The 27752-nt window shown below is 47.1% G+C and overlaps 1 protein-coding gene across 2 annotated transcripts in view; it reads left to right on the top strand.

Annotated features, from left to right (window-relative positions):
• Positions 1-27752, top strand: part of LOC119962631 (zinc finger and BTB domain-containing protein 7C) — a 385982-nt gene that overhangs the window by 9643 nt on the left and 348587 nt on the right. The window lies entirely within an intron of this gene.

Genomic DNA, 27752 nt, shown 5'->3' with positions numbered 1-27752 from the left:
ATGCTGAATGAGGTGCTCCTGTTGCATGATGATGTGAACTCCTCTTGCCACCCTCTAGGAGGACCTCTCTCCTCCCTCATGGCTACTAGCATTGGCTCCAAGTTAACAAAAAGCGAGAGTCTTATCTTTTCCTGGGTGCCAAGCCTCCAGCTGCCCAGTGACATCTCCCTTGTGGTGCGGTGAAAAACATCAACACAAGCTGCAAGTCTGTCCTCCAGTGATGGCTGCTATGGGCAGTCTAAAGGAATCCCCCCTTCAATTGACCAGCCGCCATTCCTTCCCCCACCACCTGGATAGCACAGTGGATAGCACAATTGCTTCACAGCTCCAGGGTCCCAGGTTCGATTCCGGCTTGGGTCACTGTCTGTGCGGAGTCTGCACGTTCTCCCCGTGTCTGCGTGGGTTTCCTCCGGGTGCTCCGGTTTCCTCCCACAGTCTAAAGGTGTGCAGGTTAGGTGGATTGGCCATGCTAAATTGCCATTAGTGTCCAAAATTGCCCTTAGTGTTGGGTGGGGTTACTGGGTTATGGGGATAGGGTGGAGGTGTTAACCTTGGGTAGGATGCTCTTTCCAAGAGCCGGTGCAGACTCGAGGGGCCGAATGGCCTCCTTCTGCACTGTAAATTCTATGATAAACCAGTCTCCATATTTATCAAGGGCTCGCCCCTGGGAAAATCTAGGGCTTGCCCACTGGAGTTGGGCTTCTGATCCAAAAACAGACCTAGCTCCTGTTTCCCACCTCCAAGGCAAAAATCCAGCCCTTGCTATCTAACTTCAATGCCACAGACTATCTAATTTTACTGGCATTGTAGCGAACTGATTTCTGGTTGCAGATATTTCATGTTTCATTTCATGATATTTTGGGCTGTCAAAATAATGGGATTTGTTGAAGAATGTTGACTGGATTATGAAGAATGTTGACTGGATTATGAAGAATGTTGACTGGATTATGAAAGTTTTGTTGAATGTTGCAGCAAACTGATTAGGGGGAGGCGGTGGTGTAATGGTATTATCACTGGACTAGCAATCCAGGGTAATGCTCTGGGGACCCAGGTTCAAATCATTTGCTATGGTGGTTGTAATATCCCGCACGGGATACTCAATTTAGCATTGTATAAAAGGTCGGCCAGTAAGGCACCGACCGAAAGAGACCCGGTAGTGATCGACCAGGAAGTGTATGTACTGTATTGTAAATAAATCAAAGTTCTTTATTTTACTCGGTATGGACTCCCCATGTCCTTATTAAAGTAGAATTTGAACCAAGGTCCCCAGAGCATTACCCTGAATTTGACTTCAATTAATAAAAATCTGCAATTGAAACCATTGTTGATTGTCATTTAAAAACCAATCTGGTTCATTAATGTCCTTTTAGAGAAGGAAATCTGACTTCCTCACCTGGTCTGGTGACCTACATGTGACTCCAGACCCACAGAAAATGAGTTGACTCTTAAATGCCCTCTGAAATGGTCCAGCCCACTCAGCTGTATCAAACCGCTAGAAGGTTAATAAAATGGATGAAACCAGAGGCTCTGCCAGAAATTGACCCAGGCACTGGAAATGACATAGCCTCAACAACATCCTCCTTACTAACATCTGGGGGCTTCTGCCAAAATTTGTAGAGCTGTCTCACAGACTAATCAAGCAACAGCCTGACATAAAGGTAATGTCCCAGACACCACCATCACCATCGCTGAGTACGTCCTGCCTCACCGGCAGGACAGATCCAGCAGAGGTGGCAGCACATTGTTATACAGTCGGGAGGAAGTTGTCCTGGGAGTCGCCAACGTGGACTCGGGGCCACAGGTATAGGCCTTCTGACTACCACCTACCATCCCTCCCCCTCTTCAGTTAATGCATCTGTGCTTTTCCATGTTGAATGCCACTTGGAGGAAGCACAAGGATTGCAAGGGTGCAGAATGTATTTGGATGGCTAGTGGCTTGGTATAGAGGAGCTGCCTGAGCTCTAAATTACAAAGCTGCAAGACAGGCTCTGCGGCAGGTGGTGAGGAAACCAACTAGAAAACATACTTATTTTTGGCTGTTAATATTTTTATTGACGTTTACATTTGTACACTGCACAGGAGATGATTGAAATGGTTATTTACAAATTACATGCTGTTCCTTTTTTTTTGCCCACCTCCTCAACACCGCTGCTCCCCTTGCTTTCATGCTTCCTAGCGCTAGCTTTCCACGCTAGCATGGTGACCCTCCTCTTGGGGCTGACATTACTTTTCTGTGCCTGAACAACAGCTATTCCCCCTGTCTCCTCTTCAACCTCTCCTGCACTCCGCTACCCTCGCCCCTTCCTGGGAGCTGCTGCTTTTGCTCAAAGTGAGGTAGTACTGTCCCGCGCAAACATTGTTCAAGTCCATCACTTTTCTTTCTCTGCCTCTTCCTCAACGCTGCCTTGTCTGCCCCTTATACAGGCCATTCGTCTGCACAAACTCATCTGCCTCTGCCAGGGTGTTAAAATAATGCTCCTTGTTTTGGAATGTAACCCAGAGCCTGGCTGGGAATAGCATTCCAAATTTTACTCCACTTTTGTACAGGTCGATTTCGCCTGGTTGAACTTGGCCCTGCGCTTTGCCAGGTCTGCTCCAATGCCCTGATATACTCATATTCTGTGTCTTTCCCAGCTGCTTGCCTTTGTCTGCTGTGCCCAACATAGATCTTATCCTGATCTTGGTATCTGTTGGTGATTATTGCCCTTGGCCGCTCCCTGGCCTTGGGCTTTGTTCGCAGTGACCTGTGTGCCCTGTCGATCTCCGGTGGCTTGGGGAATTATCGGGTTGCTCAGAATCTGGGTCACATAGTCTGTTGCTTCCCTGCCCACGATCCCCTCTGGCAGGCCCACAATTCTGATATTTTGGCGGCAAGATCGATTCTCCTGATCATCGACTTTCCCCTTCAGACTCCTCTGGGTCGCCACCAATATTTTTATTTCAGCCTCCAGAGCAACAATCCTGTCGCTCTGGTCTGTCAATGCCTTTTCAAGCTCGAGGATCGTCGTCCCCTGAGCTTCCAGTTTCTTCCCCATTCCGTCGATTACCATTTGCATGTTGACCTATCTTGACCACCATTTGGGTCTCTATTTTAATCGCTTCTCTCATCTCCATCAATTCCTTCATCAGAAATACCTTGCATCCATCTCCTGGTGGGTAGGTGGGGGTACATGTATGTCCTGTACCCCTAGCCTCGTGGATTCGCCGATTCACTTGCTCGCTGCCCCTGACCTTGTCCTCCACTCCTACCTTCCCTGTGGCCTTTTGAGCTCCATTCGCTGTCATCCTCTCCCTTACTTGTTTGTGGGTAGAATGAGTCCGAATTTTCGGGCTAAAAGTGCCTACTTTATTGTATTCTGGAGGAGAGCCACCTGATGTGCGACTGCTCAATACCTCCCCATCACCGGAAGTCCAACTAGAAAACATACTTGATCTAATTCTACAATTGCTACAACACTGGCATCTACCTGGTAATGTGGAAAATTGCCCAGGTATGTCCTGTACACAAAATGCAGGACAAATTCTAACCAGGAAGGAGTCATCAACAGTACTATCAAGTGGCATCTGCTTCACAATATCCTGCCCACGGACGCTTAGTTTGGGTTTCACCAGGGCCACTCAGCTCCTGACCTCATTACAGCATTGGTTGAAACATGGACTCAAGAGCTGAATGGCAGAGGTGGGGCACGAGTGACTGCCCTCAACATCGAGGTCGCAGTTGACCGAGTATAGAATCAAGGAACTCCAGCAAAACTGGAGTCAATGCGAATCGGGGGGGGGGGGGGGGGGGGGGGAGAAACACTGTGCTGGTTGGAGACATACCTAACACAAAGGAAAATGGTTGTAGTTGTTGGACGTCAGTCGCCTCAGTTGTAGGACATAACTTAAGGAGTTCCTCAGGGTAGTGTCTTAGGCCCAACCATCTCCAGCTGCTTCATCAATGACCTTCCTTCCATCATGAGGTCAGAAGCGAGATGTTCACTGCTGATTATTGCACAACATTCAGCACTATTTCCAACTCCTCAGGTACTGAAGCAGTCCATATCCAAATGCAACAAGACCTGGACAATATTCAGGCTTGGGCTGACAAGTAGCAAGTAACATTCGTGCGACACGATTGCCAGGCAATGACCATCTCCAACAATAGAGAATCTAACCATCGCCGAGTACATTCAGTAGCATTTCCATTGGTGAATCTCCTACTATCAACATCTTGGGGGTTACCATTGACCAGAAGCTGAACTGGACCAGCCATATAACCATTGTTGCTGTAAGAGCAGGTCAGAGGCTAGGCATCCTGCAGCGATTAACTCACCCCCTGATTCGCTGATTCCCCATAGCCTGTCCGCAAGGCACTAAGCCAGGAGTGAGATGGAATACCCTCCACTTAGCTGTATGAGTGCAGCTCCAACAACATTCGAAATGCTTGACATCATCCAGGACAAAGCAAGCTGCTTAATTGGCAGCCCGTACATGAACATTTACTCCCATAGAACATAGAACATTACAGCGCAGTACAGGCCCTTCGGCCCTCGATGTTGCGCCGACCTGTGAAACACCTCTAAAGCCCATCTACACTATTCCCTTATCGTCCATATGCCTATCCAATGACCATTTGAATGCGTTTAGTGTTGGTGAGTCCAGAACTGTTGCAGGCAGGGCATTCCACGCCCTTACTACTCTCTGAGTAAAGAACCTACCTCTGACATCTGCTCCTGGCATTGAAGTAGACGCACTTTAAACCACCTTCCTTCCTGCCGGTACACTCCTGCGACTTTGAAACCTTACTCATGACCTCACTACTTTCAACTTCTTGTGTACTGGAGCTACAATTCAGGTTCCCAATCCCCTGCTGAACTAGTTTAAACCCTCCCGAAGAGCATTAGCAAACCTCCCCCCAGGATATTAGTACCCCTCTGGTCCAGGTGTAGACCATCCCGTTTGTAGAGGTCCCACCTACCCCAGAATGAGCCCCAATTGTCCAGGAATCTGAAACCCTCCCTCCTGCACCATCCCTGCAGCACCATCCCTGCAGCCACATGTTCAACTGCTCTCTCTCCCTATTCCTCGACTCGCTAGCACGTGGCACGGGTAACAACCCAGAGATAATAACTCTGTTTGTCCTGGATCTAAGTTTCTACCCTAGCTCCCTGAATTCCTGCCTTACATCCCTATCTCTTTTCCTACCTATGTCGTTGGTACCTATGTGGACCACGACTTGGGGCTGCTCCCCCTCCCCCTTAAGGATCCCGAAATGATCACTATCATGGATACACAGTAGCAGCAGTGTGTACCATCTTTTAAGATACGCTGTAGGAACTCACCAAACCTCCTGAGATAGCACCTTTCAAAGCAATGGCACTAACGTCTAGAAGGATGAGGACAGCAGACACATAGGAAACCCACCACCTGGAATTTCTCTCCAAGCCACTCACCATCCTGCATTAGAAAAATATTGCCGATCCTTTAGTGTTGCTTGGTCAAAATCCTAGAATTCTCTCCCTAACAGCACTGGTGCGTTCCTACATCACATGGACTGCATTGGTTCAAGAAGGCTGTTCATCACCACCTTCTCAAGGGCAATTAGGGATGGGCAATAAATGCTGGACTAGCCACGTTTATGAATGTTTTTTTTAAAAAGAGGATTCAGGAAACATACATGCTCATTTGGGCAGGTAAACTAGCAGAAAATGTTGTGACAAATCACTGGTAAGTGTGCAAGAGTAACTTCCTGAATTTCTGTCTTTGTTCTATTCCTCTTGCCTTTTCTTGTTTTGAGGAAGCACCTAACACTTGACTAGCTCTGGTCCACTAAGATCGCCATGCGAACACATATGGACAAACACTCATGTCCTGCTACTCGGTTTTAGAATATATTAACATTCTGTTGCCTCTTTTGGTAATACCATATTTAATATCTCCAATAGACCTATGTACAAAATAAAAAATGTTGAAGCAAAACTAAATACACAGATCTTTATTACAAAAATGCAATAACAGAAAAATCTTGGCAAGAATTAAGCCATCTTTCTTGGGTTCCGAGACAATTCCTGGTTAAAGGCTAAATCTGGTAGAGGTCGTCTTTGACTGCGAGATACATTTGAAATTCATATCCTCCCCATTGCGAACACAATTTACACCTTCATTTGTCTTGACCCTAGCACTTCCTCCACTGCAATTGGTATTTACCCAGACCTTTGTTATCTCTCAGGTGTCCAGTGTTCTCATTGCTGGCTAACAGGCACTGCATCATAGAAACTCCAACGCCCTAAAAGTCACTTCCACTGGAGGCCATGTGCTTAACGGTCGCACACAGGGTGGCTCCTTATTGAAGGCTTTGGTTTTGGCCTTTTCTGCCTGATAAATGGGCTATTTGGTTGGAAATTGTGTGAAATAAGTGGTGGGAATTCTCCTCCGAGATGGAATGTTGACGGGTTACTACACCCGGCAGAAATCGAACAAGGTGATGGCGCTAGAGGTGGAGGATCTGCGTGGTGCAGTTATAGGAGGCATGGCAGAGGTGGGGGTGTTGTCGCTGTCCACCCCATTGCCAGTGGGGCATTGATGGGGTTGTTTAAGGGAGAGCTTTGGCAGCATCAACTAGAGATGCAAGAGAACTGGCCTAAGATGATTGAGGTAGCCCCTCTTCACAGAGCCATGGAGCAGGTGGAGAAGCACCTGGAGTCACAAGGTGCGATGATCCAAGGGGTGGAAAGAGTGGTCACGGATCACTGTGATTGAATTGTGGAGTTGGAGGCAGAGGTGGCGATGCTGGAAGCGGTCTATAAGGAGTTGAAAGTAAAAGGTGAACGATTAAGAGAATCGGTCCAGTTGGCAGAATTTATACATTGTAGGCCTGCTGGAGGGGGTGGAGGGATAGAGCGCCACGGCCTGCTCCTCAAAGTTGTTGGCGAAGCTGTTGGATGAGTGGCATCTGTGAGAAGGACCTGGATGTGGACTGGGCACATCGATCCATAAGGTAGAGGCCAAGAGCAGGGGAACCACTGAGGGCGGTGATAGTAAGAATGCATCGATTCCAGGAGAAGGAAAAATCTTGAGGTGGGCGAGGACGAAGAGAGAACGCAGTTGGGAGACCAGCGGATCCAAATATACCAAGACTTTGGGACCGACCTGACCACATGGCAGATGGGCTTTAATTGGGTCAAAGCAGTACTTTTTGAAATAAGGTTGGTTCGGAGTGCTGTACCCAGCCAAACTTTGTGTGACTTTTAAGGGAAAGGAATATTATTTTATGACGCCCAAAGTGGCACACGATTTTATTGAGGAGTATAGTTTGGAAGACAGTTGAGCGGGGTATTGTTCTTAATGTTTTGGTTTCTGAGATGTCTGCATGATGTTTACCTATGCATTGTTCTGTTTTCACATGTTGGCCTTGTTGGTAGTTTACAGTGGTCAACCGGGGGGGGGGGGGGGGGGGGGGGGGGGGTGGGGTGGCAGCCGGAGTCCTGGGTGTGCCTTTCCTGTTGTAGGGGGAGATGGGAAGGCATTTTGGGGGGGAAGGGTAAGTTTGGGCAAAAAGGACCGAGGTGTTTGTTTCAGTTATTTTTGGTGGGCTTACTGGAGGTTAAGTAAGCGATTGGGTCGATGCAATCATAGAACATAGAACATAGAGCGATACAGCGCAGTACAGGCCCTTCGGCCCACGATGTTGCACCGACATGGGAAATCAAAAACTAAAGGACATCTAACCTACACTATTCCCTTATCATCCATATGCTTATCCAATAAACTTTTAAATGCCCTCAATGTTGGCGAGTTCACTACTGTTGCAGGTAGGGCATTCCACGGCCTCACCACTCTTTGCGTAAAAAACCTACCTCTGACCTCTGTCCTATATCTATTACCCCTCAATTTAAGGCTATGTCCCCTCGTGCTAGCCACCTCCATCCGCGGGAGAAGGCTCTCACTGTCCACCCTATCTAACCCTCTGATCATTTTGTATGCCTCTATTAAGTCACCTCTTAACCTTCTTCTCTCTAACGAAAACAACCTCAAGTCCATCAGCCTTTCCTCATAAGATTTTCCCTCCATATCAGGCAACATCCTGGTAAATCTCCTCTGAACCCATTCCAAAGCTTCCACGTCCTTCCTATAATGAGGCATCCAGAACTGTACGGAATACTCCAAATGCGGCCGTACCAGAGTTTTGCACAGCTGCAACATGACCTCATGGCTCCGGAACTCAATCCCTCTACCAATAAAGGCCAACACACCATAGGCCTTCTTCACAACCGTATCAACCTGGGTGGCAACTTTCAGGGATCTATGTACATGGACACCGAGATCCCTCTGCTCATCCACACTACCAAGAATTTTACCATTAGCCAAATATTCCGCATTCCTGTTATTCTTTCCAAAGTGAATCACCTCACACTTCTCTACATTAAACTCCATTTGCCACCTCTCAGCCCAGCTCTGCAGCTTATCTATGTTCCCGTAACAGCCTCCCCGAACAGGCGCCGGAATGTGGCGACTAGGGGCTTTTCACAGTAACTTCATTTGAAGCTTACTCGTGACAATAAGCAATTTTCATTTCATTTCATTTCATTTCATGGCCCTCTGTAACCTGCAACGTCCTTCCACACTGTCTACAACTCCACCGACTTTAGTGTCGTCTGCAAATTTACTCACCCAACCTTCTGTGCCCTCCTCTAGGTCATTTATAAAAATGACAAACAGCAATGGCCCCAGAACAGATCCTTGTGGTACGCCACAGTAACTGAACTCCATTCTGAACATTTGCCGTCAACCACCACCCTCTGTCTTCTTTCAACTAGCCAATTTCTGATCCACATCTCTAAATCACCCTCAATCCCCAGCCTCCATATTTTCTGCAATAGCCGACCGTGGGGAACCTTATCAAACGCTTTACTGAAATCCATATACACCACATCAACTGCTCTACCCTCGTCTACCTGTTCTGTCACCTTCTCAAAGAACTCGATAAGGTTTGTGAGGCATGACCTACCCTTCACAAAACCATGCTGACTATCCCTAATCATATTATTCCTTTCTAGATGATTATAAATCGTATCTCTTATAATCCTCTCCAAGACTTTACCCACAACAGACGTGAGGCTCACCGGCCTATAGTTACCGGGGTTATCTCTACTCCCCTTCTTGAACAAAGGGACCACATTTGCTATCCTCCAGTCCTCTGGCACTATTCCTGTAGCCAATGATGACATAAAAATCAAAGCCAAAGGCCCAGCAATCTCTTCCCTGGCTTCCCAGAGAATCCTAGGATAAATCCCATCAGGCCCGGGGACTTATCTATTTTCACCTTGTCCAGAATTGCCAACACTTCTTCCCTACGCACCTCAATGCCATCTATTCTAATAGCCTGGGTCTCAGCATTCTCCTCCACGACATTATCTTTTTCCTGAGTGAATACTGACGAAAAGTATTCATTTAGTATCTCGCTTATCTCCTCAGCCTCCACACACAACTTCCCACCACTGTCCTTGACTGGCCCTACTCTTACCCTAGACATTCTTTTATTCCTGACATGCCTATAGAAAGCTTTTGGGTTTTCCTTGATCCTACCTGCCAAAGACTTCTCATGTCCCCTCCTTGCTTGTGTTAGCTCTCTCTTTAGATCCTTCCTCGCTTCCTTGTAACTATCAAGCGCCCCAACTGAAATTTCACGCCTCATCTTCACATAGGCTTCCTTCTTCCTCTTAACAAGAGATTCCACTTCTTTGATAAACCACGGTTCCCTCGCTCTACCCCTTCCTCCCTGCCTGACTGGTATGTACTTATCAAGAACACGCAATAGCTGTTCCTTGAACAAGCTCCACATATCCAGTGTGCCCAACCCTTGCAGCCTACTTCTCCAACCTACACATCCTAAGTCATGTCTGATGGCATCATAATTGCCCTTCCCCCAGCTATAACTCTTACCCTGCGGGGTATACTTATCCCTTTCCATCACTAACGTAAAGGTCACCGAATTGTGGTCACTGTCTCCAAAGTGCTCACCTACCTCCAGATCTAACACCTGGCCTGGTTCATTACCCAAAACCAAATCCAATGTGGCCTCGCCTCTTGTTGGCCTGTCAACATATTGTGTCAGGAAACCCTCCTGCACACATTGTACAAAGAACGACCCATCTAATGTACTCGAACTATATCTTTCCAGTCAATATTTGGAAAGTTAAAGTCTCCCATAACAACTACCCTGTTATTTTCGCTCTTTTCCAGAATCATCTTCGCCATCCTTTCCTCTACATCCCTAGAACTATTAGGTGGCCTATAGAAAACTCCCAACAGGGTGACCTCTCCTTTCCTGTTTCTAACCTCAGCCCATACTACTTCGGAAGAAGAGTCCCCATCTAGCATCCTTTCTGCCACCGTAATACTGTCCTTGACTAGCAGCGCCACACCTCCCCCTCTTTTGCCCCCTTCTCTGAGCTTACTAAAACACCTAAAACCCCGGAACCTGCAACAACCATTCCTGTCCCTGCTCTATCCATGTCTCTGAAATGGCCACAACATCGAAGTCCCAGGTACCAACCCATGCTGCCAGTTCCCCTACCTTATTTTGTATACTCCTGGCATTGAAGTAGACACACTTCAAACCACCTACCTGAACACTGGCACCCTCCTGCGAAGTCAAATCTGTGCTCCTGACCTCTCTACTCTCAATCTCCCGTACCCCAAAGCTACAATCCAGGTTCCCATGCCCCTGCTGAATTAGTTTAAACCCCCCCTGAATCAAGGAAGGTGCCTGGGCCTGATGGCTTCCCGGTCGACTCTTACAAATGGTTTGCAGTGGAATTGGCCCCACATCTCCTGGAGATGTTTCCCGATTCTTTGACGTGGGGAGAGCTGCCAGCCATAGAAATCATAGAATCATAGAATTTACAGTGCAGATGGAGGCCCTTCAGCCCATCGAGTCTGCACTGGCCCTTGGAAACGTCCATGCCTCCACCCTATCCCCATAACCCAGTAACCACATCTAACCTTTTTAAGGGCAATTTAGCATTGCCAATCCACCTAACCTGCACATCTTTGGACTGTGGGAGGAAACAGGAGCACCCGGAGGAAACCCACGCAGACACGGGAGAGAAAGTGCAAACTCCATACAGTTAGTCACCCGAGGCCGGAATTGAACCCAGGATCCTGGAGCTGTGAGGCAGCAGTACCAACCACTCTGCCACCGTGCCGTGAGGCAGCAGTGCTAACCACAGTGCCACTGTGCCGCCAGTGGCACGTTGGCTCAGGCTCTTAATTCCTAAGAAGGATATGGACCAATGTGAAGGTGCTGGCTCCTGAATTTGTTGTATTATTACTAGGTAGCAAAGGTGGAGAAGGTATGGCAGTGGTGGGCGGAGGAGGGAGCGGAGTGGGTGTACGTGGAGGGGGTGTCGTATGTGGGGGTACATTTAAGGGCCCTGGCTGTGCCCCCTCCTTCCATTTGTCCCGGGGCACTATTTTGGTGTGGGTGTATGTTAGTGCTGGCCTCTATTTGTGGGAATCATTGGTTTGCCCCGGCAGAGATGGATGTGACATTTAAGCGGTGGAATGGGGGAGGTGTGGAATGGGTCAGGGACTTGTTCATGGAAGGCAGGTTTGTAAGGTTGGGCGAGAAAGTATATATAGTTGCAGGATTTTGTACGGAATGAGGTGCCCTCTATCCCTCAGTTATCGGAGCGCACACTGTTGGACAGGTTGTTATTGCCAGATGAGTTGGGGGATGGGACGATCGTGGATATTTATGGATAGCTGGTGGGCACAGGGAAAGCGGCAATTGAGGAGGCTAAGTGGAAGTGGAGAGTCGTGAACACAGCCAGTCCATCTCACGAACCTGCCTCCCATTGACTCTATCTACACCTCCCGCTGCCAGGGGAAAGAGGGCAGCATAATCAAAGATCTCTCCCACCCGGCTTACTCATTCTTCCACCCTCTTCCATCGGGCAGGAGATACAAAAGTCTGGGAACACGCACAAACAGACTCAAAAACAGCTTCTTCGCCGCTGTTACCAGAATCCTGAATGACCCTCTTATGGACTGACCTCATTAACACTACACCCCTGTATGCTTTATCCGTGCCGGTGTTATGTAGTTACATTGTGTACCATGTGTTGCCCTATTATGTATTTTCTTTTATTTCCTTTTCTTTTCATCTACTTAATGATCTGTTGAGCTGCTTGCAGAAAAATACTTTTCACTGTACCTCGGTACACGTGATAATAAACAAAATCCAATCCAAATCCAAAGTGGAAGGAGTTGCTAGGCATGGAGTTGGGATGGGGGTGTGGAGTGAGGTTATTCACCAAGTGAATGCAACGTCGCCGTGTGCTAGGATGAGCTTGGTACTGTTCAAAGTGGTGCCTGGGGCTCATATGATGTGGGCTCAGATGAGCGGGTTCTTTCCAGAGATGGAGGATAAATATAAGAGATGTGGAAGGGTGCTGGCAAATCATGTCAACATGTTTTGGTCATGTCCAAGATTGGTGAGGTTTTGGGACCCGATATCTGAAGCACTCAAATTGTGGGGGTGGAAATGTCGCCTGGCTCTCTGGTGGCGATCTTTGGCTTGTTGGAGCTGCTGGATGGAAGTGGACCGATGTGGTGGCCTTCACCACTCTTGAGTGCCCTTCACCATTCGGTGACCACCGGCAAAATCGACTGGAGTGGAGGTCGGTGGAGCCACTGAGGGTGCTGGGGGATGTAGCAGAATTCCTTATGTTGGAAAAGATTAAGTTTGCCCTCAGGGGTCAGAGGGGGGTAGGGTTCTTGGTGTGATGGAGGTTGTTCTTGTCCCTATTCGTAGAGGTAGGATGGGGCAGGCGAGGCGGTGTTAAGAGGAGAAAGGGGATTGTGCTATGCTTTTGAAAGATGTGTTCATATTTAAGTCTACTCTGGTTTGAATAAAAATATATTTTTTAAAACGCCCTAAAGTCAGCTTCTTTGTTGCTCAATTTGTGCACCCTTGCAAAATTCTAGTTTTTCACTGTTTCCTCAGTGAACTGAATTGAAAATTCTTGGTTTCAAATCCTTCAATACATTGTGACAAATTTTGTGCAGCTCCACATTGTTTCTTAGCTATGTTGTCTTTGGCCTCTCCTATAGGTGGGAACTGCATCCATTATAATCAGGTGTTCTCCTTTACTATGTACACATTTATTCTTATGATAGCATGAGTCAAGCAGATAGATGCAGTCTTGGGCTGATATATGGCAAGTAACATTTGCGCTACACAAGTGCCAGATTATGAACATTTCCAGCCAGGGAGAATCCAATCACCTCCAGATGATGTTCAACAATAGTACTGTCATTGAATCCCCATCAACATCCTGGGAGGTTGCCAATGACCAGAATTTGAACCAGCCATATAAATACTGTGGCTACAAGAGCAAACTATAGTCTGGGAATTCTGCAGTGAGTAACTCACCTCCTGCTTCATAAAGCCAGTCCGCCCCATCCAACACCTTAAACATTCCCTTCCTCCACTGTTTGGTGTATGTTGGCAGCACTGTGTAACATGTATGATCTATCATCAGATGTGGTAATTTGCTTTGACTCTTTTAACAAAATCTTCCAGACCCAAAACCTCTAGCACCTGCAAGGACAAGAGCAGCAAATGTATGGATACATCACCATCTGCAAATCCCCCTCCATGGCACACACCACCCTGACTTGGAAATATATCATCATTCCTTGACTATCGTTGGGTCAAAATCCAGGCGCTCCCTTCCTAAAAGCACTGTGGGTGTACTTGCCTATGTGGATTGCAGCGGTTCAGGGAAGTAATCTGCCATCTTCCCAAGGGCAATTAGGGATGGGAAACAAATGCTGACCTTGCCAGCAATGCTCACATCCCATGAATGAATGCAAAAAAACCAAAGCCCCTCATTATATGAAAAATGAAAATGAAAAATCGCTTATTGTCACAAGTAGGCTTCAAATGAAGTTACTGTGAAAAGCCCCTAGTCGCCACATTCCGGCGCCTGTTCGGGGAAGCTGGTATGGGAATCGAACCGTGCTGCTGGCCTGGTTTGGTCTGCTTTCAAAGCCAGTGATTTAGTCGTGTGCTTGAACTGGATACTATTCTCTCATGTGTGATCACATGTGCTTCTCCAATCTTCGTAACGTTGGGCTGAGTGAAACTTTAGTGAAATGAGACTATATATTGACAGTGGCTCCACAAGAATGCTTTAAGTTAATAATGAGCCACCTGAACAGGACTGTTACCTTTATCAATATTCCACTGCAATATTATTGCTTTACTAGCACAGTTAAGCTATTTCAACAGCAAAATAACCTCACAGCATTACGTGTCCATCTAGAGTTTTTCAAACTCGGGGTCACGGTCCGAGGTCGGGACGGTCACAGAGCGATCAGTCATTGCACTCCCAATTGCAGGAGAAGTGCCCAACAGCCGCGACTGGCTTTTAGGTTGAGAATGCCACCGGCGTCCGCCAGCAGCCGCAGCTCCATCTGATTGGCATCCAGGTTATCCAATAAGTGATTAGCTTACCGAATGTCACATTCAACGTCTAATTGTTCCATTGACCAATAGAAGGAGGCTGGGGGCCTGTGAAGGACACGGAGAACGGCCGAGTGAAGTTTGTGTGAGGGATGTGAATGGTGGTTCACGATGCTGACAGTCAGCACTAATTCACTAGTTTCCACAAGTACTTCAATGCCTGCATCATCACAGGGAGGAGGAAGTATGTAATAGATACATAAACAGGGATTGCAGCAATTTGTTTGTTCTTCAAATTGAGATCCAAGAAGAAGGCACCAGTAGCAATCACAGAACATAAATTATGTGTGGTTCTCCTCTGGGGCAGGCAAGTGGAATTTAAGCACGAGCATGTGAAATCTGTTGAATGGTTGAAACCTCTGCAATCTTGTAACTATAATATGTGCTATAAGTCATCAGTCTTCACAAATAAAACTCATGGATGCCATGTGCAATTTTTTTTTAAAAAAGAGAATGCCGTCTGCATACATGCCCCTCAGGCAGATCCGGCAGTGCTCACGCCCGGTGCCCAACGTGGTAGACTGCCACCTCCTGACGTTGGGTGTGCTATCCCAGTACCATCTCATCCTGGCGTCAGCACGCTGTCTCAGTGCTGACATCTGCGTACTGTCCCAGGACCAAATTTCTTTTAAAAATGGCAGTCTTCCCACCAGAAGTGGTGAAAGAGCAGGTCACGCGTCCAGCACGTACACTGATGTCACGCGATCCGTGTTTTGGCCGTGAAATCATGGGGAAGAGATTCCTTCATTTTGTAGCTGCCAGCAAGCAAGCAACAGGAGTGTGTGAAGAACTGAAGATGGGTCAGTTAACAATAAGGAAGAAAGGGCCAGAGACCCAAACAGACCAGAATCTCACAACTGAATCTGCTGGTGAGAGTTACTCGGGAGACTCCATGGCAGGACAAAGCCGTGCTGGTGTGAGCTCCAGTACATCTGATGAACAACCCATTAAGAAGATGCTGAAATCCTGTACAAAGCAGTATAAAGATGATTTCTTTAGGTATGGCTTTATTAATTGTGGCAGTGCAAATCAGGATGCAAAGCCCACTTGCATTATGTGCAGGGAAGTATTGGTAAATGAAAGATTAAATCCTCAAAACTTCAAAAGCATTTGAAGACTAAGCATGGCGGTTTCGAGGACAAACCTCTTGATTTTTTTCAAAGGGTGAAGTAAGAACTTAAATTATCAGCTGAAGCCCTTAGCAGAACTGCAACATTGAGGACAAAGTAAGTGAGGATCAAGCAGGCTCACCTGTCGCATTAAAGGTAAGCAAAAAGTCAGCCACGAAGTTCGGGCAGTGTGGGTCACGCAGGTTGGCCAGCATGGGTCGAGAAGGTCGGCCAGCGTAGGTCGCAAAGTTTGGCTGTCCGCTGTGGGTCCTGAAGGATGGCCGGTTGGTAAAAATGGATCACGGTTAAAAAAGTTTGAAAAACACTGATCTAGAGTACTCTTGTAGAGTCCTGGACTTGAGTATCGAAGTTATAAAGTGACATCTGTTTGATCCTGACATGCTATGTTATGGTTCCATTCCCTGAAGCATAAGGATACCTGGAAACTAGAGCATTTGGTGGGTTTCTGATTCTATTTTCGAAGTGTAACCTTAATTTTGAGCCTTGATTTTGTAGTGGGAATCCAGCAGCAGCTGTAGCTGTCAAATAACATAGAACAAATTAAACCTTCATTGTAAGGAAAACAAGTGGTGACATTCAGGATTTTCAATCGTGCTGCTGACTTGACACCCAGGATAATCGCAGCAATACTAGGAATCCACTGTACAAGAGACACACCATTTTCTCATTGTCCTTAAAGGTTGACAAAAATTCATTGCAAACGACCAGAAAACTATCGACAAATATTTTTTGTTGTGAGGATAAGAATGTAAGGTTCGTGTAATCCATTAGCTTTATTTCAGATTATTTCAGAAGTGTGGTTCCCTTTTGAGGGACTGAATCTCCCATCCTACCATCTGCAGGAATCATGGTGGTCAGGGGCAGAGATTTGTGGCGGGAGTCCAATAATCAATTTCCCAATATTGAGAAATCAGGTTAGAATTGTGTTCTACTGATATTGATGGCAGGTCAACTTTCCCGCTGAAGATCGTGGGGAAATCATTTTGCAGCTCATGAATGCTCAATACCAGGTGAATACGCAGGAATCTTGAGCCCTCATCAAATTTCAACCCCACCAGCGGGAATTTATGCCCTTCAGTTAGCTAACTGGTCATTCGACGCTGCCTGTAACATTGGTGAGTGGGAAGAGAAGATGCAAGCATGTTTTATAGGGAAGGATCATTGGAGTCTAGAGCAGAATCCTGAGAGGAGAACAGAGGTTATTTATGAAATGTAGGGGTGGTGGCATTGAGAGAGAAAAAGTGGGATGTGGTAGGGTGGAAGGGTCAGGGTATGGGTATGGTGGGTGTAGTTCTCATTGGGTGAGTCATTGAAGGGTACAAGAATGGTGGCATGGATAGCTGGAGTGGACAGAATCAGGGTGCATGGACGCTGTGACTGGTTTGGGCTCATCAGGGAAGAAGGCATGTTCAGGTCATAGGGTCCAGGGTGATGGGGTAAGGTTCAAAGGTTACAGAGAGGAGAGTGAAGATCGCATGGGGAGTGGAGTCAGTGGTAATGCGGAGATGTTTGTGGGTTATGGGGGAGGATAAAAGTGGTGTGGAAAGTTTGAAAAGTGAGTCCAATCATCATAAGAGGCAGCTCAGCAGCAAGGCAACATGTTTAATGGCCACCTGTGAGACATCGAGGTGGGAAGAGGATCTTCTGGGTGAGTGGAGCTCAAGGTCAGCACATTTGGACAACTAAAGAGACGCCCTAATAATCTTAGTGCTATAGCACCTCAACCTCTCTCCAGGTATCCGTTCTCCTCAAGGAGTTGGGGAGTTGGGCACCTAAGAGTGGAGGAGCATTAGGCAGATATCCCAAGGATATTGAGGGAACCGTGGTTTACCAAAGAAGTGGAATCTCTTGTTAAGAGGAAGAAGGAGGCCTATGTGAAGATGAGGCATGAAGTTTCAGTTGGGGCGTTTGATAGTTACAAGGAAGCGAGGAAGGATCTAAAGAGAGAGCTGAGACGAGCAAGGAGGGGACATGAGAAGTCTTTGGCAGGTAGGATCAAGGAAAACCCAAAAGCTTTCTATAGGTATGTCAGGAATAAAAGAATGACTAGGGTAAGAGTAGGGCCAGTCAAGGACAGTGGTGGGAAGTTGTGTGTGGAGGCTGAGGAGATAAGCGAGATACTAAATGAATACTTTTCGTCAGTATTCACTCAAGAAAAGATAATATTGTGGAGGAGAATGCTGAGACCCAGGCTATTAGAATAGATGGCATTGAGGTGCGTAGGGAAGAAGTGTTGGCAATTCTGGACAAGGTGAAAATAGATAAGTCCCCGGGGCCGGATGGGATTTATCCTAGGATTCTCTGGGAAGCCAGGGAAGAGATTGCTGAGCCTTTGGCTTTGATTTTTAGGTCATCATTGGCTACAGGAATAGTGCCAGAGGACTGGAGGATAGCAAATGTGGTCCCTTGTTCAAGAAGGGGAGTAGAGATAACCCCGGTAACTATAGGCCGGTGAGCCTCACGTCTGTGGCGGGTAAGGTCTTGGAGAGGATTATAAAAGATACGATTTATAATCATCTAGATAGGAATAATATGATTAGGGATAGTCAGCATGGTTTTGTGAAGGGTAGGTCATGCCTCACAAACCTTATCGAGTTCTTTGAGAAGGTGACTGAACAGGTAGACGAGGGTAGAGCAGTTGATGTGGTGTATATGGATTTCAGTAAAGCGTTTGATAAGGTTCCCCACGGTCGGCTATTGCAGAAAATACGGAGGCTGGGGATTGAGGGTGATTTAGAGATGTGGATCAGAAATTGGCTAGTTGAAAGAAGACAGAGAGTGGTAGTTGATGGGAAATGTTCAGAATGGAGTTCAGTTACGAGTGGCGTACCACAAGGATCTGTTCTGGGGCCGTTGCTGTTTGTCATTTTTATAAATGACCTAGAGGAGGGCGCAGAAGGATGGGTGAGTAAATTTGCAGACGACACTAAAGTCGGTGGAGTTGTAGACAGTGCGGAAGGATGTTGCAGGTTACAGAGGGACATAGATAAGCTGCAGAGCTGGGCTGGGAGGTGGCAAATGGAGTTTAATGTGGAGAAGTGTGAGGTGATTCACTTTGGAAAGAATAACAGGAATGCGGAATATTTGGCTAATGATAAAATTCTTGGTAGTGTGGATGAGCAGAGGGATCTCGGTGTCCATGTACATAGATCCCTGAAAGTTGCCACCCAGGTTGATAGGGTTGTGAAGAAGGCCTATGGTGTGTTGGCCTTTATTGGTAGAGGGATTGAGTTCCGGAGCCATGAGGTCATGTTGCAGTTGTACAAAACTCTAGTACGGCCGCATTTTGGAGTATTGCGTTACAGTTCTGGTCGCCTCATTATAGGAAGGACGTGGAAGCCTTGGAACGGGTGCAGAGGAGATTTACCAGGATGTTGCCTGGTATGGAGGGAAAATCTTATGAGGAAAGGCTGATGGACTTGAGGTTGTTTTCGTTAGAGAGAAGAAGGTTAAGAGGTGACTTAATAGAGGCATACAAAATGATCAGAGGGTTAGATAGGGTGGACAGCGAGAGCCTTCTCCCGCGGATGGAGGTGGCTAGCACGAGGGGGCATAGCCTTAAATTGAGGGGTAATAGATATAGGATAGAGGTCAGAGGTGGGTTTTTTACGCAAAGAGTGGTGAGGCCGTGGAATGCCCTACCTGCAACAGTAGTGAACTCGCCAACATTGAGGGCATTTAAAAATTTATTGGATAAGCATATGGATGATAAGGGCATAGTGTAGGTTAGGTGGCCTTTAATTTTTTTTCCATGTCGGTGCAACATCGAGGGCCGAAGGGCCTGTACTGCGCTGTATCGTTCTATGTTCTATGATATTTCCCTGTGGACATTCCAAAGATGTCCAGGCATTCCCAATCCCCTCTGCCCATGACCACATTTACTCCAGCTTCTCAGACTGTGGTGAGTACACCTGCCTTTATGTAGGAGACCAAAGTAAGTCTGGGCCCTCCAGGCCTCAGTCTTCCAGAGGATGCCAAAGTCATCACAGACAAGAGAATGTAATAGTCAACAGGCTGCGGGTATTGGGGAAAAACCCAGACAAAGTGTTAGAGTGAGAAAGATTAAAGTAGTTTTTCATGAACCCTGATGTACAATCATATGTAGTTTTGGCACTTGTGAGTATATGCCAGCGAGCACTGATTGGAAGTCTCCTGGATTCAGTCTTGCTGCTAGTTATTTTTGGTCATTCACAATCCACCCCTTCCAGATGAAGAAAATACAGCACAGAACAGACCCCTCTGCCCACGATGTTGTGCCAAACTTGGGGGCGTGGGCCTAGGTAGGCTGCTCTTTCAGAAGATTGATGCAGATTTGATGGGCCAAATGGCCCCCTTCTGTACTGTAGTGTCTTTGATAAGCATTTGGATTTGCAGTCCATCACTATAGATTAACAATCCTTGAGAGACTGCATTCAAGCTTTGTTCTTTTGAAATCCTCACTCTATGGTGAAGGGGACATGGCAGCAGGTCTGGCCCAAGTGGTTCTCATAACAACAAGATCTCAGCAAGATGTAGAGCTGCTATTCACTCTGCTCCAGTCATGGCTAAGGATGAAGATAGGCAGGGAGGTGGAGGCCTACAAAGGGCTTGCAGGTGAATAAAATGGCGGCCATCTGGTGACTGCAAATCTCCATCTTCCCAGCAAAATGGACCTGCCTACCAAGGGCTCATGTGGTTAGTCTTTCTATTATGACAAGGCAAAAGTCTCTCTGTAAACTCTTGAGGGCAGTTAAAGCAGTGAAATAGTGTGAGTGGGAGGCTTCTCATATATCGCTGTCATCACCTTTGTCAAAGAGCGATGTCTCTATGTGCAGGCATGTAATAGGGAGTGGGACATACATTATTGGTCCCCCTGGATGTCTTTCATCAGAGAGCATGTAGACCGACTCCTCCGCCTCTTCTGCCATTCTGTTCAGGGCCTCAGACAGCTCTGACTGAAATTCCGTCTTCTCTTTAAATCTCCAACAACTTTCTACAGCAATTTTCAGATGTTCACCATCAGACTCTAATTTCGCAATGATCACCTCCAAGTGCCAGAGACCTAGACCAGGGATTCCCAAACTGTGTTCCGCAGAATCCTGGTGTTCCGTGAGAGTCTGCCAGGGGTTCTGCAGGAGGCCGGGCTGACTAAAACAATTTGAGCTCTTTCCAACTCGTCCAACCAGAATCCGGAACCTGATTAGACGAACTGGAAGCAGCACAGTACTAAAGTATATAGATCAGAGTGAATGCAGACGGTAGAGCAGGGTCTGTGAGGAGGCGCAAGGAAGAGTGGTCAGGTCTCCTAAGATGGGGAAGGCGGGTAAGAGCAGCTGGGCATGCGAGGAGAGGACAAGGAAGAGTGGTCGATCCACACTGGGGGACAGGAGGAATGGCAGGATCTGCGCGGGTGGGGATGGAAAGAGGGGACGGCCCTGCAAGTGCAGTGTGGGGAGTAACAATAAGACCCAAGCCAGAAACAGGGCAGTCGGGTCCCTTGCTAGGGGCGGAGTGGACCACTCTGGCGCCATGGCTGCATCGTAGGTCGGCGCGTCCTGGATAAGAGGAAATATGTTGGAGCTCAGCCGTGAGTAGAGTATCTGGATCTTCTGAGCTTCCGGAATTGGGTCTAGTCCAGACCTGATGTAAACTTCGAAACAAGCTAGCCAATGTTGAAAGTCCTTTTTGGCGTTGCTTGATTGCGGATCCAGCTGCAGGTGATCCGGCTTGATGCGGAGGTCCACCTTCTGAAAATCTTAGAGTAATAAATTGATTCACGATCAATTGCACAGAGACAAGAGTTGAATACAGCTGAGGCTTTATTACTCTAAGATGTGTGGCCTCCTACAGCAGCTGGCAAAATGGCTACTGTACAGGGAGCACACATATTTATTTATACTCCGCCTACTGGGCGGAGCCAGCTGGCAGGGACTACCCCGTACCTGTAGTACAGGGTCTTACTACACATCTCCTAATATACACAACAGTGGTGATTACCACAGAGGTGTGTGTGTGAGATGAGAGAGGTGTGTGTGTGTGTGTGTGTGTGAGATGAGAGAGGTGTGCTTGAGAAATGAGAGCGGTGTGTGTGTGTGTGAGATGAGAGAGGTGTGCTTGAGAAATGAGAGCGGTGTGTGTGAGAAATGAAAGAGGTGTGTGCGCGTGTGAGATGAGAGGTGTGCGTGTGAGAAATGAGAGAGGTGTGCGTGTGAGATGAGAGGTGTGCGTGTGAGAAATGAGAGGTGTGCGTGAGAAATGAGAGGTGTGCGTGAGAAATGAGAGAGGTGTGTGTGAGAAATGAGAGAGGTGTGTGTGAGAAATGAGAGAGGTGTGTGTGTGAGATGAGATGTTGTGGTAGTCACCACTGATGTATTATATTGTACATGTGGGTTTTGCGGTAAGGCCCCTGTACTAGAGGTACGGGGATAGATCCCTGCCTGTTGGCTCTGCCCAGTAGGCGGAGTATAAATGTGTGTGCTCTCCGTATAGCAGCCATTTTGTCACCTGCTGTCGGGGGCCACACATCTCTGTGTAATAGCCTTGATTACATTCTATTTTCGTCTCGTCGTAATTGATAGTGCATCAGAGGTGTGTGTGTGTTAGTGAGAGATGAGAGAGGTGTGTGTGTGTGTGTGTGTGTGAAATGAGTCTGTGTGTGAGATGAGAGAGGTTTGTTTGTACGAAATGAGAGGCATGTGTGTGTGAGATGAGTGTGTGAGAGATGAGTGTGTGTGTGTGAGATGAGCATGTGTGTAATGAGATGAGTGTGTGTGTGTTGAGATGAGTGTGTGTGTGATGGGATGAGTGTGTGTGTGTTGAGATGAGTGTGTGTGTGTGATGGGATGAGTGTGTGTGTGATGGGATGAGTGTGTGTGTGATGGGATGAGTGTGTGTGTGATGGGATGAGTGTGTGTGTGATGAGATGAGTGTGTGTGATGAGATGAGTGTGTGTGAGATGAGATGAGTGTGTGTGTGATGAGATGAGTGTGTGTGTGATGAGATGAGTGTGTGATGAGATGAGTGTGTGTGATGAGATGAGTGTGTGTGAGAGATGAGAGATGAGTGGGTGTGTGTGTGTGAGAGAGAGAGAGATGAGTGGGTGTGTTTGTGTGAGGGATGAGCAAGTGTGTGTGAGTGCGAGAGATGAGAGCAGTGTGCACGGACTTGCGATGGGCGACTGCGCGCAAACATGCGATGGGAAAGTGCGTAGGTGCGCAGGTGTGATGGTAGAGGGTGAGTATGTTTGTCCAATATGAGAATCCAGCATTCCAGCAGCACCCTTCCCATTTAGACCAAAGGTTCTCCCGCTGTTAATGAAGGGCTGTCCAGGTGCCGTTTAAATATGGCATCTTCGACATGAAGACCTACTTCTTGCCGATCCTGCCATGAGGCACGATGTGAACCATGCCCATGCATAAATAATACAGTGTGCAGAGCACGGCTGCATGTAATCACCCATCCCATTCTCCAAAATTCTTTGGACTCTGGAATGGTTCCTACAGATTGGAGGGTAGCTAATATAACCCTGCTGTTCAAAAAGGCAGGTAGAAAGAAAAGGGGAACTATAGACCAGTGAACCTAACGTTGGTAGTAGGGAAGTTGCTGAGTCCATTGTCAAGAATTTCAAAGCACAGCATTTGGAAAGCAGTGGTGTAATCAGACAAAGTCAGCATGGATTTACAAAAGGGAAATAATGCTTGACAAATCTGCTGCAATTATTTGAAGATGTAACTAGTAGAGTTCACCAGGGAGAGACGGTAGCTGTGGTTTATTTAGACTTTCGATAAGGTCTCACATAGCAGATTACTATGTAATGTTGGATGTAAAGTGTATGGGATTGAGGGTATTGTATTGAGATGGATAGAAAGCTAGTTAGCAGACAGGAAGCAAAAAGTTGGAATAAATGCGTCTTTTTCAGATTGGCAGGCAGTGACTAGTGGGCTACCGCGGGGATCTGTGCTAGGACCCCAACTGTTCACATTACATATCAATGATTTAGATGAGGGAACTAAACGTATTATCTCCAAATTTGCAGATGATACAAAGTTGGGTGGGAGGGTGAGCTGTGAGGAGGATAGATCATAGAATTTACAGTACAGAAGGAGGCTATTCGGCCCATCGAGTCTGCACCAGCTCTTGGAAAGAGCACCCCACCCAAGGTCCACACCTCCAACCTATCCCCATAACGCAGTAACCCCACCCAACACTAAGGGCAATTTTGGACACTAAGGGCAATTTAGCATGGGCAATCCACCTAACCTGCACATCTTTGGACTGTGGGAGGAAGCCGGAGCACCCGGAGGAAACCCACGCACACACGGAGAGAATGTGCAGACTTCGCACAGACAGTGACCCAAGCCGGAAATCGAACCTGGGACCCTGGAGCTGTGAAGCAATTGTGCTAACCACAATGCTACCGTTCTGCCCTTTTGCAGAGATGCTTCAGCGGGATTTGGACAGGCTTAATGGACATCTGCACGGCAGATACAGTATGATGTGGACAAATGTGAGGTTATCCACTTCAGTAGCAAAAATAGGAAGGCAGATTATTATTTGAATGGGTGTAAATTGAGAGTGGTGCATATTCAGCGAGACCTTGGTGTCCTTGTGCATCAGTCGCTGAAAGTAAGCACGCAGGTACAGCAGGCAGCAAAGAAGGCAAATGGTATGTTGGCCTTCATAGCAAAAGGATTTGAGTATAGGAATAGAGATTGTTTGCTCCAATTGAATAGGACATTGGTGAGGCCACACCTGGAGTACTGTGTGCAGTTTTGGTGTCCTTATCTGAGAAAGGATGTTCTAGCTGTGGAGGAAATGCAGCGAAGGTTTATCAGGCTGATTCCTGGGATGGCGGGACTGTCCTATGAGGAGAGACTAAATCGGTTACGATTATATTCACTCTAATTTAGAAGAGTGAGAGGGGATCTCATAGTAACTTATAAAATCCTAACCGGATTAGACAGGGTAGATTCTGAAAGAATATTCTCGATGGTGGGTGAATCCAAAACTAGGAGTTATAGACTGAGGTGGGGAGAAATGTTTTCACCCAGAGTGGTGAAGCTGTATAATTAACTACCACAGAAGGTAGTTGAAGCCAAAATGTTGTGCAATTTCAAGAAGGAATTAAATATAGCTCCTGGGGTTAAAGGGATTAAGGGATATTGGGGGAAGGCTGGATCAGGGTACAGAACTTGATGATCAGCCATGATCATAATGAATGGCGGAACAGGCTCGAAGGGCCTCCTTCTGCTATTTTCTCTGTATGTTTCTATCCTCTTCACCAGCAGAACTCTCACCACGGAACTTTAGCCTGGAGTGGAAGATTCCACCTGAAGGTCGTACTTTCGAAAATAGCAGATTTTTAAAAAAAATATGACTGTGTGTGTCAATAGTATATATAGGTTGAAAATGGTAGGCACAAAAGGTGTAATTATGATGCTGACTGCTTTTGATTTCACTGAGCTAATGTTGCTGTAATAGTGAATTAAAGCTGTTTTCATATTAATCTGGTTACCCTCCCTTCCCTGGGTTGGTTTCAGTCCTTTTAAAGAGCAGTACTTGCTACTTGACCTATAATTACATGTCTTCTCACAGTTGAACATGAAAATCTTTCCCTGGTGGAGCACATGGCAAAATCTTAGCGTTACAGCCCTTTATTTGACATGATTTTTGACAATATAATCACTCATTCCATTTGATTTCTGGAATGTTGATCCTCAACCGAGATAGGAAAATAAGAGGACAAGTGAAGAGGGACCTCAGAAGAGTGCATACTTCTGCCACCATGTGTTAATTCAATATTATTGAAATGACGTAGCTGTTCCTTGAAGCATTTTTCTATCTGGTTGATTCTCTGTAACTACGAAACTGGAAAAACTGTTGGGTGGGATTCACTGTTTCCCGACGGCAATTTCGTCATCGGTGATCCGGCGGAGAATCCCTTTTGACACTGAATTCGGAGGCAGCGCCTGTTTGACGCATGTTTTGTATGATCTGTCCCCTCCGAAATGGCATCATCGCGTCGCCCACCACACGTCATTGGGATGCCTCAGTGCATCACCTGAAGGCCCTCATCCAATGCTCCACCCCCGATGGGCCGAGTTCCCGACTGTGCGGTTGACATGTGGTCTCAGTGGTCGTGAAACCTGGCGTGGTGGCTGCGGACTGTGTCCAGTGCCGCCACAGTTGGGCGGGAGCCATGCAGCTGGCTGGGGAGAGGGGAGCTTGCGCAAGGTCTGGTGGGGGGTGGCCGGAGGGCACTATCAGGCAGGTCGGGTCAGCGCATGGCCGCCGCCACGTTGTACGGCACGACCGCTGCAGGTCGTCACCGTGCATGGCCACGGATCCAGCCATTCTCCAGCTGTTTATATTGTGGTAGCCGTTTACGCGCTGCGGCTGCTAGCCCCTCACGGTTCGGTGGGGGGTGCCGCTGATTTTTTTAACGTAAAACGCCACAGATCCTCTGCACTTAGGCCCAAAAGTGGTGAATCCACCCAATTTTGTTCTTCGGAGTCCCCATCTCACTGAGGAGGCTGCAGGCCAATCCATTTCCATCAAACTGCCTGGAAAACTCTGCTCTCATTTTGTGACAGTTGTGACAAATTAACCGCAACAACTGAGACAATCCACAGCATCCTAAATGAAACGAGCCACAAGATTCTGAAAAAAATGTCAGTTCATTCTAATGTTGTAACTGCGTTCCTGAAAAGTGTAACTTGCCGCCTCTCCTGCTCCCTGATCCTCTGGCTCGCCATTTCACCTGCTCTCTGGCCGTCCTGGTAACCATTAATTGTGTTTGCTGAACCACCCAATTGCCTCTCCTGCTCACCCTTCCCTCTCCAGAACCCTCGCTATAAGCATGGGCTTGTGAGCTGAATGGCAAGTGGCAGGAAGAGCATCTTTGAGTTGCTTGGTTGCAAATGTAAGCCACAGGCTGAAGAGTTAGTGAGAGGGAAGGTCGGCAGTGACCTGAGAGGGTCAGCAAGAGGGAAGGTAGGCAGCAACCGAAAGGGGCAATAAATGAGAAGGTCAGTATCAACTGGGAGGGTTGGCGAGACGGAACGTCAGCGAAAGGGAGGTTTCTGTTATTTATTCAAGGGATTCAGGAGTCTCTGGCAAGGTAACATGGAGAGTGCCAGTAAGAGGGAAGGTCGTCAGCAACTGGGCAGATTGGAGAGAGGGGTTGGCAGTTACTGGAAAGGTCGGCAGGAAGCGGGAGAGGCCCCGATTGGGGGTCTCAATCCTGTGTCAGGCTTAACACAAAACCAGATTAAATCAAAACTCGTAACATTAAATGTGAATTTGGGTCCCCTTAACTGACCTACGTTAAATCGAAATGACATAAAATGAGGGCTTACTGTAATTGAATTAGGGTAATAACATTGAGTTGCTCAAAGATTGGTATGGGAGATTGGGTTTTCATTCATGGTGCATTGTCCGCAGTACTGGGGAAATATGGAGCTGTTCCATTGGCATGATTTCAACTGAACTGCTCTGGGACTAGTATGCTACCGAATCAAATAACTAGGGCTTTAGACTAAATAGTCTGGGAGAGGAACTGCTTTTCCGGCGCAATGTGGCCATTGGATCGCGCCCAATGACTTTTTAAAAAATCATCTTTAGAGGGCAGCACGGTGGCCTAGTGGTTAGCACAACCGCCTCACGGCGCTGAGGTCCCAGGTTCGATCCCGGCTCTGGGTCACTGTCCGTGTGGAGTTTGACATTCTCCCCGTGTCTGCGTGGGTTTCGCCCCCACAACCCAAAAATGTGCAGAGTAGGTGGATTGGCCACGCTAAATTGCCCCTTAATTGGAAAAATTAATTGGGTAATCTAAATTTTAAAAAAAAAATCATCTTTAGAACTGCAATGAAGTTACTGTGAAAAGCCCCTAGTCTCAACATTCCGCCGCTTGTTCAGGTACACAGAGGGAGAATACTTGACGATTTTGAGTTCTTTTAGCCCTCAGTCTGGTCTCAGTAAACTCTGAGGTATCAATTATCTTTTATTTCAAACAGCTTGCAAGCTTGACTCACTCTGATTACAGCAGGACCACCACAGTTCCTGAGATCCCCAGAGCAAGTCAGGACAAAGGGACAAAGCATCTCATTTCATATACATTCAGGTAGCAT

Source organism: Scyliorhinus canicula, chromosome 3 (assembly GCF_902713615.1).
Source record: "Scyliorhinus canicula chromosome 3, sScyCan1.1, whole genome shotgun sequence".
NCBI classification, from domain to species: Eukaryota; Metazoa; Chordata; class Chondrichthyes; order Carcharhiniformes; family Scyliorhinidae; genus Scyliorhinus; species Scyliorhinus canicula.
The sequence above is the reverse complement of the archived record's forward strand: the minus strand, read 5'-3'. Positions and strand labels throughout refer to the sequence as shown.